This window comes from Gavialis gangeticus, unplaced genomic scaffold (genome assembly GCF_001723915.1).
Source record: "Gavialis gangeticus isolate Ggan-Ray unplaced genomic scaffold, GavGan_comp1, whole genome shotgun sequence".
NCBI classification, from domain to species: Eukaryota; Metazoa; Chordata; order Crocodylia; family Gavialidae; genus Gavialis; species Gavialis gangeticus.
Window position 1 is genome coordinate 240,343,374 of NW_017729032.1, and position 19,715 is coordinate 240,363,088.

The 19,715-nt window shown below is 39.7% G+C and overlaps 1 protein-coding gene across 1 annotated transcript in view; it reads right to left on the reverse strand.

The window, feature by feature from the left end:
- The window catches only part of GBE1 (1,4-alpha-glucan branching enzyme 1), a gene marked incomplete at its 5' end in the record, with an annotated part of 443,948 nt that overhangs the window by 219,234 nt on the left and 204,999 nt on the right, over positions 1-19,715 (reverse strand). The window lies entirely within an intron of this gene.

Genomic DNA, 19,715 nt, shown 5'->3' on the forward strand with positions numbered 1-19,715 from the left:
CAGAGAAGCCGCATGTACTAGCCTCAGTTATATGGAGACACAGCTATATTAACGGTCTGGGCCAACACACACATCGAGCCAAGCCTAGCAAATTTTATAGTCTAGACACCGTCAGAGATACTAAATGGGAACAGCATAGGAGGCAGGAAGGATATTTCACAACAAAAGTGTTACAGGAATAATTTTTCATTTTGGTCCCATACAACTGAAAACAAAGCTTCCCCGGCATCTTTCCAGGTTCCTGCTTCCCTCCAGAAGGACTCCTGGAATTTGACTGACAGGAAAGGAAAGGGAAGTCAGCTTCAGCAGACAGAGTTATCAGCGTGCCTGTGTGACCTTCAGGAGAAGGTGGCTGATGATTTCAACGAGGTTGAAAGATACCCTCAACACAGATGCAGATAAGCTTACCATTGCATAAGTCACCTATTTTCCAGAGGCATGGCACTTGAAATTTTATCGAGGCACACCCAGGCAACCTTGTCTGATGTTACATGACCCTTGTCTCCAGAACAGATTAAGTCATGTTGATCTTCCAGCTGGCAAGATCCTCAGACAGCACCACCTCCTCTACTGGTAGGAAAGCATGAACTGAAGGTGGAGAGTCACTCCCCAGAAAAATGGGAGTTCACTGAGAGCAGTGTGGTTTGGGGGCCAACTGTGGCTTCCTACCATTTTCCACACCAAAAAAAAAATCTGTGCTAAGTCCCATGGCAGTCCAAATGAGAGGAACTTCAGGACTAACAAAAGGCACTGCAAGTACTTGGGGTTGACAGAGAAACAGGAACCCTCTATCCCAAGGCCTCAGAGCATGCATACTTCATCTTTCAAGACCAAATGTAAAAAAGGTTCTTCAAAACAGGAGCAAATATAGTTGTTATCGAGTCATACCAGTTTAAGAAAGATTGATTGTCTGGTTTTAGTCTTTTTTCAGAGTGAACACCTGTAACTAGTGCTGTTTGCACTGCTGCTGAGGTCCCAAGCAGCCCTGGAGCTCAACAAATTACCAGGCTGAAAAGGAGAAAGAAGAGCAACAAGTTGCTTTACAGACCTGCCTCTTACCAGTGAAGGAGAGACGTGGCTGCAGAGGATTTGCATGACTGGACAAAGTACCATCAAAAGCACTGTGCTGATCTGGTTAGGACAGGGATGTCACAGTAATCTTCCAGGCACACCAAAATTGAGGCCTGCCCATTGCATCTCCCGTTACCCATTCATTTATGCCTTTTAGGCACAGATCTTATTCTATGTTATCTCTAGATGTTGTTAGCCCTATTAGAATTCTAAGAAAAAAATATTTATATGTCCCAGGAATATGGCAATGAATTTCACACCTTAACAAAGCTTAATGTAAAAAACAAAGAAAAAAAACAACTTAGTGCTAACTTTGTTACCTTCCAGTTCTGCTGGCAGTGCACTGGCATCAGACACTTTTATAGTGATATGGAGAGGGGCCAGAGGGGAGTGATGGGGGGAGGCAGGTGAGGGAGGAGGGAAGGCAGGAAACCCAGTTAAAAGGGGCTGCTGCTAGCACCTGCATAAATTGCAGTTGCAATCATAGCAGCAACCTGAAGTCCCCACTGCCCCTGTGCACTAGGCACCCAGCTGTGTCCCTACACTGATGCATGTGGAATGTTAGAAAAAAAACCCCAAACCATATCTTAGGGGAAAAAACAGAAGGTGAAATACTCAGTAGCCTGCAGTAACATTGGAAATCTGTTCATTCTACCTTGCTGGAAGAAAATCGCTTTAAAATGTCTGTATGGGTTTGCAGCTAAAATTTACAAGTTTAATTTGGGTTATTAAAAACAATATGATTTTTATTTGCAAAATGAGCTGTTGGTGCTGCAACTCATTTTATTAACTTATTCTCAACGTATTTAAAGTGATAATTATTTTTATCTGCCAGCCAATGTCTAGTTGCCTACTTTTGCTTTTTCTTCTTTGCTTGCTTTCAGAGTGTAGAGAGATACCATTTAGCCATGTTAGTTTGAAGTCAGATAGAAGGCACTTAGACTACTGCATTCAGAAAGCTACAAGATTTTGTAGATGATAACCTGCTTCATCAGATACTATGGATGGTCTATTCATATCATCTGACAAAGTATGCTGTCACCTATGAGACTTCTGCCTCTAAATCAGCAGTCCCATGCACCACTATAATCTGCTTGGGAAAAGTCAGCCTAGTTTTTGTAAAGGGAAATCACATCTCTCCAATCTGGTGGATTTCTTTGAGGATGTTAATAAGAATGTGGACAAGGGGAGTCCAGTTAACATAATATATTTGGACTTTCAACAAGTTTAACTAGGTCCCTTGCCAAAGGTTTTTAGAAAGACTGCACTGCCAAAGGATGGGAGGGAAGGTCCTTTTGTGGCCTGAGATCTAGTTAAAAGGCAAGGAGCAAAGATAGGGCTAAAACTGTCACTTTTTAGGATGGAGGGAGGTCAAAAGCAGGGTTCCGCAAGGATCTGGTCTCAGCCCTAATTATGTCCACTAATTTTCACTAATGAACTGGAAATGGGGTGCACAATGAAAACTCCAAGTCTGCAGATGATACCAAGTTATTCTTGTTAGTCAAGTCCCAAGCTGACAGGGAAGAGCTGCAGAAACAATCTCATCAAGCTAAAGGGGGTGGGCAAAAAAAAGGGCAGGTGAACTTCAGTGTCAATATTTACAAAATAACACACCTCAAGAAAATATAAAATCTCAACTGTATGTACAAAATGCTGGGTTCTGAACCAGCATTGCAACTCAGGAAAGAGACCTTCAAGTCGTTGTTGATTGAGTTGACTGGTTGAGAACTACATGCTACAGCAACTGGACAAAAAACAACAACAAATAAAATGTTGGGCATCATGGAGAAGGCAATTGAAAAACAAAATGGAGAACACCATCATGTCACTTAATAAATTCATGGTGCACCCATATCCTGAATACTGTGTGCAGTTCTGGTCTCCACATCTCAAAAAGACAAGGCGAATTAGGAAAGGTACACAGAAAAGGGCAACCAAAAATGATCAGGGGCATGGAGCAGCTGCCTTACCACGAGAGACTAAAAGGACTAGGATTCTTCCATTTGGAAAGAAGAAGGTGAATGGGGATATGATCAATGTCTATGCAAACATGATGGCTGTTGACCAAGTATACAGGGAACTGTTGTTCACCATGTCGCAGAATACTAGAACTGGTAGAGAGCCACTAAAAGTATTGGCAGACGGGTTTAAACCTACCAAGAGAAAGTATTTTTATACAATGCATAGTTCACTAGTGGAAATCACTGCCACAGAAGGTAACAGAGTCAGGTTAAAAAAGCGACGAGACAAATTAATAATAATACACCTATAATTAGTCATTAAACAGAACAGTTGGAGATATTTCCTTTGTCATTTCTAAAGCAATAATGGTAGATGCCATGGAGGATAATATATAGGGCATAGATCAATCTAGATCAATGGTTTTCAACCTGTGGTCCACAGACCTCTGGGGGTCCAGAGACTGTCTAAGGAATCTGCAAAAGACTACTATGATCAAAAGTATGTCAATACCCACACTTACAATTCAAAGGGTTCCACACCTCCATTTGAAATTTCCAAAGGGATCTGCATTCAAAATTTTCTAGGGGTCTACAAATGAAAAAAAGGTTGAAAACCACTGCTCTAGTTCTATGTTAATGTTTAGTCTCTAAGGCTTGCAGACATTAAAAACAAACAAACAAACAAACAAAAACAACAACCACCCAAAATGGTGCTTTATTTCAAATTCAGGGTGTTTCTGCATTAAGCCCAGTGCGTGCCCAGAAGAGGCAGTGCATTAGTTGGACTCTATAGATTAGGCACTTTAGTGAGGCTTTTTTGGCACTTTTATCTAATAGCTGATTGAATTTGCTATTAGACAAACACACCAACAAGCCCTGCTGAAGTGCCAGATCTATACAGATGCTGCAGAACTGGGTCAAATTAATGTGCTGTTTCTTCCAGCAAAGCATGGTTTTTGTTTTTTAGGGAGCTTGGAGCAGGGGGAGGTTAATGTCTGCAAGCTGCCTAAGATGTCCCCCTACCCTGCCTTCTCAGGGTATACCTCCATTACAGATTGTTAAACAAGATTATTTTCAACTTCATGGAACAGGAATTAATGAATTAGTTAATTTATTTTAAAAAATGAACATCTGTCTTTAACTATAGATGTATTTGGCATAAGGGACTCTGTCAGATAAAATCTAAGCGCACTTTTTCTGGATGCTCTGTGGGTGTAGGGGGGGCAGCACTTTAATTAGAGCTGCTCTAATTAAAGCGCTGCTGCATCTCCTGTATCAGAGTCCCCATGCTTAAAAAAGGCGGTGGGGGCGCTTGAACTAAAGCTCGGTTGAAGAGCTTTAGCTCAAGTGCTCCACTGCCATTTTTACATATGGGGACACTGATACATGAGACACAGGAGGGTGCTGGAGTGCAGTAATCGCTACGCTCCAGCAGACTCAATTAAATTGAGTCTCCTCCGACGCGCTAGAATTCCAGTGCATCAGAGCAGCCTCCACACTCACATGTAGGCACTTAAGTGTTCATATGGGGTTTATGCTAGGAAAGAATGCAGAGAACAAGTACTACACAGACTTGAAGGCGATCTACTGAAATTCTTTGGCACCCCAACTTTAAGTGCAAGTAGTAATCCCTTAACTTTACCTATCATAAGGCGCACATTCTTCTCAGCCTATTATGCAAGACAAAAAAATAGCATAGGGCACAGAAAACTAATGAAATAATAGGTATTACTATGAAATACTACTCAAATTAAGTTAGTCAAGGGGAGAAAATACTGGCTTTTCAGGATTAAAACTGTGTACAGAAGTGCCAGATAGTTAAAGTTGCAAACTCAGTGTATTTTGAGAATGCTACTTATTTTGTACTTATCACATAGTTTTCAAACATCTTCACAAGTACTATGCTCTAAAAAACAGAACGTAAACATTTATTTAAAAAAAAAAATCAGCTTTGAAGTGAAATAAATGTGCTTGACCAACATTATATTCTAACTCATCTAGTATGATATCTAATTTAATCAACATTAAATAATGTAAAACATTCAATGAAAGATTAGAGACGTGCTTCAAATGAATCTAGCTTCTTCATGCACATGGTATTAGCTATAGTTCCACATTTTGTCACATTCATACAAGTACACAGATAAAACATGACAGCATATTTTACACATTTGAAATCATTACTGTTTTTCCCCCATATCAGTACTATGCAAACTTCAAAATCCACTGCCCCCTCACTCCCAATTCCAGCTGTATAAACAGTGACTAGAACCATGCATTTGGCTAATAGGATTTTATTTCTCTCTCTCTCTCTCTCTCTCTGTATATATATATCTATATATCTATATCTGTATCTAGATATATCTATATCTCTATATCTATAGATGTATATCTCTATATCTATAGATATAGATATCTACCTAGAAAGAGAGAAAAAGAGAGAGTGAGAGAGATCTCTTTCCCAGAGGTCATTTCATTGCAGTCTCAACTCAACATTTATTTGAAAAAAAGTTACTGGATCAAGTTTTGGTTAGTTAAGAGTTGCATATCTTTTGATTCACAACTTCATCAGCTAAATAACTGCTATTTATTTGTAGAGGCATGCATTTTTTTCTTGCAATCTATTATATTAATAATGTATAAAATCAGACCAGTTTTGCTAATGCACCATTCTTCAACATTTGTTTTTTATGCACTTTTATGAAGATAAAAACAGAACAGATTAATAAATTTAATTTATTTTTGGTCTACGCTTTTATTCTAGGACAATTTAACTTCCAATATGATTATGCAAAGATACAAAGGACCTCTATGCTCTAGAGAAAAGGGCAAATTTATCCAAGAATACAAGACACAACTTAGTTAACTTTGCAAATGCCAGAAAAAGCTCCTAAAAAGGAGAGAAAGAGGAGGGGGGGAAAAGCAATTACATTAACAACTAATGAGAAAGTGTAGTTCTGGCTTCACTCACTAAAACAATTTTCTTTGCTAGGATCCTCTCTCAACTAGAGACCCTTTCTAAATGATTCCAACTTTTGATGCATCTGGTTCAGCTGTACCATTATCATCAACAATGAAAACCTAAATATTTAAGCAGTTACGGGATATCCACTGAACACGTCTAAACCAACAGCAATGTTGATTCTTAATACTACCATTTTGACTGGGGCAGCATATATCCATTGTTGGTTAATGGCATTTTTAACACCACAGCAACCAATCTACATATGGGCTATAGATGCTACTAACACTGGTGGCACTGAATTTATGTTAGTAACTGAAGGAAAACTCTTAATTTGGTTCCCCTAGTACACAGAAAACAACTTCCTCTGAGATTCAGGAAAAGATTCAGGGAAAGAGAGGCCCTGGCAAGTCTCTCAGGTCCTTTATTAATTGTAGCTGGACATAGTTCTTTTTTGAAAATTTCTTGAATAGCTGTGTAGTATTCTCTAAACATCTGCTGCATTCCATCTCATTGACAGTACCATTTAGTGGTGATTAAATCAATTCCCAGTAGGTAGGTGTGTATAATGCTCCAAGTGATCCTTTGGGATAAACACACCTTTAGCATTAGTCTTAATAAAAAACGTAATATGGCAGCACTAACATAACAGAAGGAGCAATGCTTTTACAGGGCATCCTGTAAAATGGTCTAATAATGATTCTGTGCCAAATATAACAGCTCTTGTAAAAAAACAAAAACAAAAAAACCCAAAAAAACCTGTCCAATACTATCCATTACATTTAATTTCTGCATCTCCTTGGCATTTATTAGTACAACCCATTCTTTACATTAAAAAAAAAATGTAGAGTACATGGTGCTACATGCCCTGGCCTATCCTAAGTGATGTAATGGTAAGAAGTTTGAGTCCTGCACATGTGCAGTAGATCACGGTACTGAAGGATCGAGAACCAGTGAACTTTCCACCTCCGAGCAAGTACTGACCTAGTTGCATATATTAAGCGTGCACAGTGAAAACATCCTAAGAAGAATTTTGGCACCCAAAAGGTGATCACTACCTCTTGAGGCAAAGTGAATGATGATTGGTCTGAAGTGTGAAGATTGATAAGTTTGTTTCAATGTGCTGACTGACAGATGCACCAGTTGGATGAGCAATTGAGTTACATGTGCCCTAGAGATATGATAGGACTGAGAACATGTCGTGATTTGAGGATATAAGAGGGGCGTGAGTTTTGCTTTGGGGTTTGTGTGTGTGGTGGGTGCATCTGCTTCTGTGAGACTGGTGTGTTAAGTGTGTGAGAGTTCTTGTGTGTGAGGTGCGAGTCTAGTGAGTTTAAGACAGTGAGAGATTAAGGGTGTTTTGTGATTGTCTAGCGTCTGTGGAATGCTTGGAGTCATGTGTGTATCCTGGGTGGAACAAGGCTCCCCAGCAATCACTTTGGGATTCAGCCACAGACTAGGATCGGTGCTCATTGGTCAACACTCATATAGTAAAGTATCACCCATTACCTTGATGAAAGGAGGAGTACCCTGGAGAGGAGAAAATCTCCAAGAGAAGTGGGGAATCCATAATTCTCACTGAAAGCACAGGGCCTGAGAGCGCATAACACAGGGGCAGGCAAAATAGGGCCTGCAAACTGGATCCAGCCCACCAGGCCATTCTATCCAGCCATGGGGCCCTAAAAATTTTAGAAAATTATTTTTTATCTGCCCCTGGCTGCCTGTCAAAGATGACAGCAAGCCAGAGGCAGCAAGACCCAGAGGGAACCAGTGGAAGGACCCAGTGGCTGAGCAGCAAGGCCTGCCTGGCTCCACCCTGCCCCCAGCGCCATACCCCCCCAATTGGAAGCCTCTGAAGCTTCTCACCTCATGACCCTGAAGCTGTTCCACACCCACCCTCCATCTGAGTGGAAAATAAGAAAAGGTTGGGCAAAGGGAGGCGGGGAAACTGCTACAAACCGCCCAGCAGCCCGGAGCCCCATGATGTAGCAGCAGTACTATAGAGCCTGGTTGCAGTGATTGCCTGGCTGCATCACATGAGGCTCACATGCAGTCTGTGACCGCTGCACATAATGGAGCCAGCAGCCTGGCCCCATCTTTCTCTCTTCCACCCCATCAACCATAGCCACACAACCTCCCACACCCACCCACCATACCACACCGCTTAACTGCCCACACACAATATACAATAGGACTGTATTTTAAGCTATTACGCAATCAGCTTTAGATACGCTTTTAAACACACAAATCAGTACAAAATATTTTTAAATAAAATTAAAATAAATTATAGTAGATTTTTTTTTTTTTTTTTTAATATGATTTGGGTTTTTTTTCTGGTTTCACAATGGAAGCACCCTCCCTCCCAAAAGGAGCACTTCTGGGGCAAGGGGAAGGACTTCTGGTGACAAAGATCAGGGGTTCGGAGCAGGATTTCCAGCCCAATATGGTGACCAGATGCAGGGCAACTGTCAAGGGGCAGGACTACCTATGCAACCCTTGACAGTTCACCAAAACTCAGTAAGTGGCCCTCCACCCAAAATAATTGCCCACCCCTGGTGTAACAGCTAAGCTCTGTGTATGCGTATGTATGTAAGTTACAATTTTGGGTGCCTATACATGTGCTCCAATGCATTCTAATTAGAACATGTCAGAGCAGACTCAATTGACTCCACGTTCTAATCAGAATGGTCTAGCAGTGGGGTAGTGCTGGGCTGCCAGTAACCATTCTACTAGGAGTTGTCCGCCACCTTGAAAATCCTTTCCCTGGGCTGAATTCTCACAGAAATAATGCCCTCCTTTGCTTAATTAAGAGTTCAGCATTCAACAAAAAGGATACCATCCTCAAGATATGCCAAAGCAACACTGGTATTTTTTAGTTGCCTCATTCTCACTAAAGGAAGCCAATCTCGTATTTGGATGTTTACAGCTCTCTGAGCCAAGCCTCTTCTGGCAATGAAGGATGAGAAATTTAGACTTTCAAATGTCACTGCTGTGTCTACCCTGTAACCTGTGTCATTCAACAAGCTTTAGTTCAAGCAGCCCCACTGCCATTTTGAAGTGCAGGGATGCTGATACAAGAGACGCAGGAGGCTGCTGGAACGTGGTAACTACCATGCTCCAGCTGACTATTAATTGAATCTGCTCCATCATGCTATAAATACACTGCATCAGAGCAGCTGCTGCACTTGTGCACAGGCACCCTAATACATACACTGTTTTCTTGACAGTTTAGTATAAAACTACAAGTTGTTCCTACTGACTTAAACACTGTGGTTAATGTTCCTATGCTTTTGAATAGGAGACTTATTCCCTAAGATATGAATGACAGTTGAATGTAGGGTACATACAATTTTCATTCTCTGAAGAGCACAGCTATATAGTTCTTATACATTCTCAGCACAAGATACAGGACCCAGCTAACTTAAATTTTAGGACTATCCAGGAAAGGTGTATGTATGTCCTCTAATTTCAAGCATATACACATTACAGCGCTGCAGCTAATGGAAAAATCCTTTTTGGATTCAAACCAAAATTATAAAATTGCTTAAATAAATAAGATGTTGCAGTGATAGAGAGCCCCATACAAGACAGAGATTGAATTAGAGTTGAAGCATGTTCTTGACAAGAGATGTGGTGTACTGGAGAACGCAATGAATAGGGATGATTGTAACACTTCAAGTGAGGAAATGTCTGCTGTCTGTTCCATTGGAACATAGCTTTTTCTTTTCTTTTTTTAAACAAGTTCAATTTATAGGATTAAATTAGTCACAAACACAAATTTTCAAACTGGAAATTTCAAACTGGAAAACAGTACACCTTTCTCAGAAGCAGCTGATAACTGTTAACCACAAAAGTCACCTCAAGATCAAATTAATTCCACGTAGAGTTGAATTTTGGAAGTATCCATAAAATAGACTTGGAATAGAATACAATACTTCCTTCCTACCATATTTTCTTGCATACAACACCCACCTTTCCCCCCAAATTTAAGCTGCTGGAAGTTGGGGTGCACATTCAAATTGAAGAAAGATAGTAACAATACTTCTAGGCCTCTGCCAGGTGAAAAACTAATGCTGCACATGCATGTGGGGGTGCACAGTGAAATCTCTAAATCCACAGACAATACTAAATGATTCCAAGAAATCAAGTCCTGAGCTGCAGAAAGATTTCAAACTCAGAGAGAGGGCTAGAAATGGTAGAGGAACTTCATTGTTGACAAGTGCAAAGTAATACACCTGGGGAAAAAACATTAACTATATGTACCCATGCTGTTCCAAGGGCTTCCTAGCTGCTACTTGTGGACACTTTCTTTTTTACTAGCCATCCTCTTCCCCTGGCAAAGTGTTGCAAAGAAAGATCTTTTTTTTCTTTATTCTTCCTTCCGGAAAAAAAAAGGTGTACATTTCATTTTGGGGTGTGCTGTATGTGAGAAAATATGGTAAATAGGAATTTCACATTAACTGCATATTTTATAGACACCCTAGAATCTGACTAGATTACAGATGATTTTACAATTCAGTATAAGAATCCAATGTTCTTCAAGATGCGTAGAGGTGGATTCAACTCATCCACCCATTCATTTACTCAGGAACCCTGTACAAAGGAAAGCTTATCCTTTAAGGAAAGTATATTACAGTACCTCCCTCTGCAGTATATTTTGGTAAAATCAATCCACAAGAACCCAGAGTTGTAGACTCAGGGCAGATTTTGCCCAATCCAGCATAATAGAAGGCTAGATTCAGGAGTTAATTTCTCATAGGTGTTGTCCAGATCTCTGGCTAGAGCCACTAAAATACTATTAATTCCTTTCCACATCTATGAACTCTGAAACAGGTGAATGAATTTTGAGTTTGAAGTGGGTAGTATTCAAAGACCTTCATAAACTAAGATTCTCATCCACCATTAATACAGCTATTGGCATGCTTTTATGCTAGGTTACTCTTAAAAGGAGGCTATATTAAATCCTATTTTAAGATATAGGAAATTAAAATATTGCATATTCAGTAACAAAAATATTTTTAAAAGCAAAAATATAAGCCCCTATTTAAACAGGCACATGTTCATAACTTTTAATTAATTTTTTAAATAAATAGTTCAAAAAGACATCTGTCTCTATATATGCACTCCCAGAAATGCATCCAGGTTTAAGTAGAAATCTTCACTCTAAACCATATTGCATGTTCACTCCACTCACCTTTTTCATTTCTGAAACTAGTCCATAAAAACTCAGCTCATTCCTACCCTCATTCTCAGCTTCCCCATACCATACATTACTCAATGACAAGTGCATGCCTAAAACATGTGAGGTTATACAAAGAAATGAGGGCAGGACACAAATGACTAATTTTCAAACATGACAAATTAAATATTCCAGAAAAGCTAAAAATGAAATGTGTCCTATGGTACAAAACAAAATATTGCAACATCTATTCAGTTCTTCAGCTACACATACCATTTTAAATTTCTTCAATACAAATAATAACCCACAAAAAGCTTTAAAGGGCAAAGGAAGGGCTGTCAAATTCACAGTGGTTGGATGCCACACCAGCACAAGACACAGACTTCCTAGACTAGGGACAGAAATTATACAAACTGGTACAAATGATCAGAAATGAGTTCAGATCTGTAACATAAGTGAAGTTCAATGCACATGAACACAATCAGGACCCATAGTAGAGACAATATCTTTTATTAGACCAACAAGATTTTTGCACAAATATTTCTTTAATTGCAAGCTTTTGGGCACAAGAACTTTTACGATCTTTTCTCCAATGCCTGATGAAGGGTATTTGTGCCTAAAAGCTTGCAATTAAAGAACTTTTTTGCAAAAATCTTGGCCTAATAAAAGATATCCTCTCTACTATGAGTCCTGATTGCCTTTTCCTCTAGACGAATAGGGCTACAACCTGGATACCATGCACATAAATCACTTTCAAAATGGCTGAAACTGGTATAACAAACCTGGATGGCTATAGTGTCAGATTTAACTGATTTAAGTTCAATTGGATTATGGAACTTCTGTCCCAGATCCCCTCCAGACTCAAGTTAACTCAGTCCCACAGCCTCCAGAATGCTTTGCACCTCCCCCACAAAACCCCCTTGCAGGATGGCCAGGCTAGCCTTGGCCCAAGCTGTCAGCTCCAACTGAGCAGGGAGGCATGCTCCAGTGCCCCCCTACCCCTCCCCACAGCTTGGCCTGGGCCACTACAGGCATGTGGCTGCATTTCCAGAATAAAAAATGAATATCTGTTCACTTGCTTATTGGTTCAATCTATCCAGCTTAGACTAACCTGCAAAGACTGAATCGATTCAGCCTCAGCCTTTTTGGCCATCTTAACTTAGACCTAGGCTGCAATATTGAATACACTCACCCCCCAACACACTGCACTTCATGATGACTTCACCCTCAGCTCTGTTGTCTTGTGCTGCAATGGGGGCATGAAAAGGAAACCAGAGGCCGTGGCTGCTTCTGCAGCCAAAGCGATGGGTCCAGAGTGGTGGCTAGGTGCTAACCCAGGGGCCACAAATTAGGCACCTCACAGACTACTTGTTGCCCACAGTTTGCCAATTAGATCGCCCTAGGTTAAGAAAAGATCAACGAAGTGCCTAGTAGGTTGTGGGTGTTACCAATATAATCTACTCGTACATGTTTATTACACAAAACTTCAATAAAAAATATGCTTTTAAAAGACAATGATTTCAGTTTCCTAGAAAATCATTTAATAATTAAATCAGAGGTCTAATCTACAATTATACTAAGTACACATAATACCTTATAGGTAATTAAAACAAATGCAATTACAAAGAGTTAATGTATTTATAGTATACACAACATGTCTTATACCAGTTTTTTTAATTCATTCGAAAACTACATGCACACAACACTCATCTTCATACCATTTCAACTCAGCCATCTATGATGGATAAAAACAGTTCAACATCATACAAAAAAATTATGAAACAGATCACAGCAGGGGGTGGGGGAGGAGGAAGAGTAGTTTGTCCTGCTTACAGTCCATAAATTATGAGTAAATGGAAAAATTTACAAAATATTTTTCATTCCCAGATGCTTAGCATTACATTAAAAAAATATGCATTCAATTTTTACCTTTGGTCTGTGAGTTCAAACATAAATCTCAACTGACCCCTCTATACAGAGATGCAAGAGATCAAAAAGACTGCTGGAAGACTGCTGACAGAGTGCTATGCAGAAAACCCCTAATGATCTTCTAAAAATCTCTAGTAATCCACTGATGACAAAAATAGTTCCAATGAATATTACTGTATAAAATGCAATATATTTAAAATACATTTCTAGATATATCCATTTCTAACTATCCCTAAAATATATTTCTAGCCTTCACAATAAATTAAAGAGAGACTTCTAAGCTAACATTTGAGAAGGTTAAATAGGGCCACCTGATTTAAACTTAAACTTAGCTTGTCCTGGTGCTCACCTTACACTTACAGATCCCAGTTTCAGTGACCGGCAATCCGTCTACACCTGTGACTATACAGAAGTTCTATGCATAGAAACTAGTCTAAAAATTGCAGAACCCAGTTTAAGGTAAACTTGGATTGATGCAGTATCATACTTATTTGATTTAGAGCAAACTGGTGCATGGAACTTCTGTCCACTTCCTCTGGGCAGCCCTGGGGCTGGGAAAACCAAGTCACTGGCTGCAGTGGGGCTGCTCTTTTCAGATCCCCCTTCCCTTGCACTAATCTATTTTTTACCCCTCTGGCCCCTTGCTTCTCTCCCCACAACCAGCAGTTTCAACCTCCATCGCAGAAGCTGCTCCAGGTTCAGCCACTTTTATCAGTGTTCACCACTGCCAGAGCCAAGCAAGTAAGACCTGGTGGGGGGTGTGGGGCAGGGGGAAGGATGGAGATGTAGGCTTGCTGGGGAGGCATCCCATCCCACCCATGAGTCTTACCTGCCTCTTCCCCTCATGGGTCATGCCTCACCCATCCTCCAGCAGGCCTCCAAATCTCCCCATTAGTCCCCCCATCCTGACTTACCTGATATCAGGCAGCCACTTTGAATCAATTTAACCTCCCCAAATGCCCCCAAATGTCTGTCCTTAGCCCTTGGGTATCCAGGTCGTACCCATATTTGTCTAGAGGCCCTAAAGTTCTTCTGAAAGGGAGGGTTGACTAGGGAGAGAATAAGAAGGACAATCCACTATTGCGATATTGGAATAACATCAATGATCTCAAAATATGTGCTTATAGTAAATCCTAATGTAAAGTTGAACAGTCTACCAAGGCAGCATTTTGCCCCTGTCTGATATTCCGCCCTGCCCTTTTCACCACACAAGAAACTTATATTTATTTATATTTATCTATATAAAATCAGAACTCTATTTACTCAAATATGTGGACCCTGCATATAAGACAACCCCCCAATAATTAGATTCCATATATGGAATATTTATAAATTCCTTTAAATTTTCCAGGTACAGAATCTAACTATTGAGGTTTACTTTGAATTGTCCCCCTCCCATTGCTACATCAGGAAAATAAATCTGGGGGCATCAGGCAGGCCCCTTGCCCCTCAACTTCTACCCTCCCCACTTCCCCATCATGGCAGGAAGAAACAGAAGATACACTGAGAGATGTCAGGGAGGATCAGAGACTGCAGATAAAAACAATATCAACTGGTGATGGAATGCAGACAAGATTGATGATGAATAGATATAAGTTCACAGAAAATGAACTGTTTGAGATACTGAGATATTGAAGGTGTAGGCAGAACATCTCACCAGCCTGACTGTCTTCCAAAACAGAAAGTCTTAGGAGTTTACTTACCGGAAGAGTGAAGGGTATGAAAATTTTTGAAAGAAACATATCAAGGAATGTGGGAGGAGGAATGAGAGCTGTTCCATTAAGAATAGGCTGTAATGGCATATTCAATACAGACCACATATTAGGGATTTTACTTGTATGCCCAGAGAGTAAAAAACCCTGCCTCTAAGTTCTAAAAAAGGTCAGAATTTCATTTATCATCATCTTAGCTTGAAATGAAATTATCATCAGGAGCCGACTGACTGCCTGTGGAATTTTATGAAAAATTTTGGCCGTGGGTAGGGGAGGGATATAGTGGAAGTTTGAGGAAACAGCAGAAACAGGAAAGGCAAGGAAAAATTTTGCAAAAGGTGTTATGATCATACTCATAAAGAAAGGGGAGAAGGAACTCATGAAAAATTGGAGACCAATTACATTTCTTAATATGGACTATAAACTAATGGCCAGAACACAGACTTTGAGGATTAAGAAAACAAAATTTCTTCTCAAAATACTGGTTTAAGAAGTTAAATACATGAAGATTAAGTATGCACAGTATCAGACAGAAGGATCTCTTAAGTGATCAGTCATCAGAGATGCACTGTCCCACATCCAAGAGAGGAACATACACACAGTTATAGCAAACCTAGATTTAAAAAAAGCATACAACAGAGTGGATCATGATTACATATTCCAAGTGCTAGTGAAAAAGGAGTTCCCAGAGAAATTCATGTTGGGTAAGGTTATTGTATAGAGAAGTAGAAAGTCCAAATTTATGGGAATCTAAGCAGGGCTTTTAAAATCTATACAGGGGTGAGACAAAGGTGCCCCATCACCACTACTATGTGTGTGCAGTTTGTAACTGTTAAAACAAAGAATAAGAAAAAACAAGGTCATAAGCGAAGTAATGATAGCAGGAGAAGTAACATGCATTATACATGGATGGTATAAATGTAGCAGTAACAGACAGACTTTCATCAGAAAGGGTGCTAAAAACATACATCAGAATATGGAGAATTTATGGGGACTAAACTAAATAGACTGAAAAGCACCATAACAGAAATGGGGAACTAGAGGGACTTTGAGAAGCTCGACCTTCAAATAAAAACAGAGAGAAATCAGAGGACTAGGGATCCTAAGGCAAGTTAAGGGGAAACATAATACAACATAGGAAAAGGTGAGGGCAAGGATTCAAAAAATAGTTTGGTTACAGTCCAGAAAGACACTGTCCTTTGCCAGAAAAGTGGTGGTGGTTAAAGTCAATTATTCTATATATGAGAATTGTATTCTCAATCGTCTTCCCTGCCTAGTGCAGAGGGGCTGGGCCCGATAATCCTGTGAGGTCCCTTCCAGCCCCTAACAATCTATGAATTATTCCCACGGACATGGCAGCAGATAGGAAAAGTACAGAGGGAAATGTGCGCGTCTTCTGGAATGCCAAAAGAAAAAGGTTGGCTAAAGCTCTACGGTACAAAGAGAGATGGGAGGATGCAAACTGCTGGACTTGGGATTGTTCATCTATGTGAAATATGTAAGCATGGTGTGCAAGGCAGTAAAGGAGGGAGCAGGGAAAGCAGCGCGTATCATCTGATTTCACACAGCTGCATTTTTTAGGAAATGGGGTGTATACCAAACCTCTTCAAAGAATCCATGGGTGTGGCAAACACCGATTCATTATACAAGAATGGAAGGTTTCATGCAAAGATATAAGATAGGGAAAGTAGGGCTGAAAGTCCTGAAGGATCATAAGAAATTGATGAAAGTGGTAAGGGAAAGAGACAGTATAATGCCAGTAGGAAACTTCACAGAAAGACAAGTGAAGATGTGGGGAGTGGTGGCAGGTAAACAACTAAAAGGGAAACATACTGACCTAGCATGGATGGCTGTAAAAATATCTTGCTGGTGAAACAGGTGCAACACACATGGAGCTCAACAAGCTTATTAAACTGCCCAAGGGAGAGATGCAGGGAAAAATAAAATGGTGGAACCTGTGTTTTGGGAGTGTACACATGCAAAGCGGGTGTGGGAACTCCCAAAATGCCTCCAGCTACATAGTAAAAAAGGTGCAGTAGATCAAGACTGTTGACTCAAACTACACAGACTTTGTAGTATGAGCACATTATACATCCCCCTCTCCTCACACATGTGCATGCACATGAGCAAACACACACCCACCACTTAGTATGAACATTCATGGGTGAGCATGCATGTGATTTTATATTGCAAAATTGTACTTAGAAATTAATTTGAAGGTGTTATTTGAGTTTTTTAAGTGGATAATGAGAGCTGTTCCATTAAGAATAGGCTGCAACAGTGTATTCAATATAGACCACATATTAGAGATTTTACTTGTATGCCCAGAGAGTGAAAAAACCCTGCCTCAGTTCTAAAAAAGGTCAGAATTTCATTTCATCACCTTAGCTTTCCAGAAAGCAAGCTATGTTCTCAAAAGGTGTGACATTAATGCTTAAGGGGGACTGCATGCCTGAGAGCATTGCTAATAAACTGCAGAGCTTTTCATCTGCAAATTACCAGTCTCAATCCTGTGCAAATCAGCAGGGAATAAAAGTTGTTCCCAGGTTACATGAATGAGACTGTGTTTATTTATTCTTAAACCCAGCTCTAACTTATTCAGCTCACTACTATACTTTGCCTCAGAATATAAACCCCTTTAGCATCAAGTCTGTCCCATGATGCTTGAGCAAGGGAACACAAGTCTCATTCAACTCCTTCAACTGAAGCTCCTGGTGTAAATAGTGGAACTGACTTGTTATACACTTGCAAGTAGGATATAATCCCTATAGTGCAGAGTTTTGTATTCCATTGTCCACTATCAAGATCAGATGATGAATCCAAATATAGTACAGGCATACCTCAGAGATATTGTGGGTTCGGTTCCAGACCACCGCAATAAAGCGAGTCACACGAATTTTTTGGTTTCCCAGTGCATATAAAAATTATGTTTACACAATACTGTAGTCTATTAAGTGTGCAATAGCATTATGTATAAAAAAACAATGTACATACCTTAATTAAAAAAATACGTTATTGCTAAAAAATGCTAACCATCATCTGAGCCTTCAGCAAGTTGTAATCTTTTTGCTGGTGGAGGGTCTTGCCTCAATGTTGATGGCTGCTGACTGATCAGGGTGGTGGTTGCTGAAGGTTGGGGTGGCTGTGGCAATTTCTTAAAATAAGACAACAATGAAGGTTGCCACAAACCTTCAATTTGTAAAAAACTCAATATCTGCAAAGCGCAATAAAGCGAAGCGCAATAAGACGAGGTATGCCTGTATGTACTCTTTTTAAAATATTTTAAATTTCTGACTACAGAATACTTGGGGTCTGACTCGTGATTTTGCTTTAGCACTACTGTCAAAAAGAGGTGAGAGCAGACTGGTAGGCCACTGAACCAAATGTTCTGTACCAAGAGAAGTGTCAGCTGTCAGTCTACAGAAGTTGGCAAACAGCCATGAATTTTAGCCAGCTTCTTAAAAAGCTTGCTAAAAAACAGAATCTGAGATCAATCTGAAAAGTTGCTGACAAAATAGATCAGGAATTTGTACATCAGGGTATGATTAAAGTTGTAAAATTAAGTTAGACTCTGAACATGAGAGTAATTAACATGGAGAAACCAGCAGTGGTAGACCAAATTAATAAAAACCTGGTCCAGCTGTACCACATATTGGCAGCCTTAAGCATTAAAAAATATGAGTTATACCAGGTTTTTATTTACCTCCTGATCAATGAAGGAAGGCTGACCGATGAAGAACTACTGCAGGGTGCTGACTTCATTTCCACTGAGCCATTAATAATGAAGGCCAAGCTACAGTGGGCCAGACATGTGGCTTGAATACATGATGCATGAATGTCCAAGAAGTTCTATATAGATTATTACAGCATGGGAAAAGGAAGTGCTACTCAAGAAAGTACTTCAAGGACTTGATGACACACAACCTACCAAGCTACTTGTACAGAGGTCTGGAAGTCTTTAAACCTTGAACTGATAGCAATGGAGTAAGTACCAAGATAAGAAAGATATATGCCTTATTGAATAGCAATGGCATATCTTGGGGCAAAAAAAATTTGCAAAGCAGAGGATACATGAGACCATCTCCCATGTTGTCTACTTCTGTCAATGTTGTGATTAAGTACTTGTTGAGCCCAGGCATCTACAGTCATTTGTGAACCAATCCCACTTAACTTTTACTATCCTCACTGCAGCATCACTATCCTTGATTCATAAGGACAAGGGCAATTTACTCTCTGTTTCCCAAACCTTTAGGCGCACATATATTTTCAAGGTTTTTTCCATAATCAAGCTGGATCTGGATGTTGTTTTATTTTTAAGTAATAAAAGCTGAGATTTGTGTAATCGCTTGACTCAAGGAGCTAAATCTTTAAGGAAAAAACAGTAAATATTATTTGACTTACAACAAAATGGTAAGATTTTGCAACACTGGGATCCTACAAATGTGCTATTTTAACGCATACCAGAAAGAAAACACACAGTCGAGTAGGACTGGAACATGGTAACTACTCCTCAATCTCCCAAGAGACTGCAAGTCCTAAGAATATTCTGCAAAAAAAAAGGATTAACCAGCTGGGAATAGCTAACAGTTGTTGCTGCATTACATGTTTCATTAAAATATGAGGCCATCTATTTTACTGGATAGTCTATAAGCACTTGAAGTTTGAAGGTTCTGCTAATCCACCTAATTTGTGATTGAAGTCCTTAATAAATATAAATTACCTCATAGAATGTGTGCCTACCAGTATTAGAACTCAGCACAATTATGCTATTACTATTATGACAAGGATTAAATTTGTGCATCAATGAAAAAAAATATTATAGATTACAAATGCTTCACTGCCTAAAAATAATTGAAGATACTACCAACACCGCTTTAAAAACAATAAATAATTTTGATAGA